Source organism: Leishmania donovani, chromosome 30 (assembly GCF_000227135.1).
Source record: "Leishmania donovani BPK282A1 complete genome, chromosome 30".
In the NCBI taxonomy this organism is placed as follows: domain Eukaryota; phylum Euglenozoa; class Kinetoplastea; order Trypanosomatida; family Trypanosomatidae; genus Leishmania; species Leishmania donovani.
Window position 1 is genome coordinate 1145739 of NC_018257.1, and position 1002 is coordinate 1146740.

The following is a 1002-nucleotide window of genomic DNA, read 5'->3' on the forward strand; positions in this document are numbered from 1 at the left end:
GAGTCCTCGCTGCAAGTGTGTACGCTGCAGGAGACTCACTTCTCCCCTGCAGGCCTGGAAGGCGCTTGGTCTGCACGGCGTTCAGTCTTCTCGGTGCAGCAAGAGAGAGGGAGGGAGCGCGAGTGATGAGCGAGAGAGGAGCCCCGTAGTACATGCCGATTATGCCCACAGCGCATGCGCGCGCAGCATGCGGCATCTCCTCCATCCCACCGTGCGGGCGGATGAGGCGCCGACCGCGCGGCACGTATCCGAAGAGGGGGCGAGGCGGGAGAGGAGGGGCCCGCTAGACGCATGTCCCGATTCGACGACATGACGGTTGCTCCTAGACGACCAGGACGTCGCCGCAGCGCAGCAGTGGGTGCGTGGGCTGTGGCTGTGCATGCGCGTGCTTTTGCTGGTGTGTTCGTGGTAGAAGGACAGGCTGAAGAAGACATATATGTGCAGGTGCCCGCAAAACCGCGTGTCCTCACCGCTTTCGCCCCTCTTCCTCTGGTGCTGCAGTGGTGTTCGCCCTTGCGAATGCGCAAACGTCCAGTTGATCCGTGTGAGCGCACTCGACCCCCACCCTCTTCTGCAGCACCGCGGAGGAACACGCGTGTCAGTGGCGCCTTTGGCGAAAAATGAGCAATAGAACTGTACCTGAGTGCTTGCGTATGCCGATCGATACGTCAACTGCTGTCACGGCAATCTCGCTCTTCAACTTGTGCACTTTGCAGTTTGGCACGAGTTACAATCCACATCATCCGGGCACGTCACAGGCCCCGTCGCTCCGACGCAACGCCATCTACGACCTGAGCACCGGCATCAGCAGCCATGCATCGCTCTGACTTTCCCACGCCGTAGGTGCCCCTGTCACCACCCGAGGCGGCTCGGCACTGGCAGGAGGGATAGGGGGATAAGGGGGGCGGCCCGGGGCCATGAGGATGCCACGCGTTGCGGCGTGCCTCCCGTCATCAGGGATGGTGACGGCAACAGGAAACTAAGAAAAAGTCAGAAGTATGT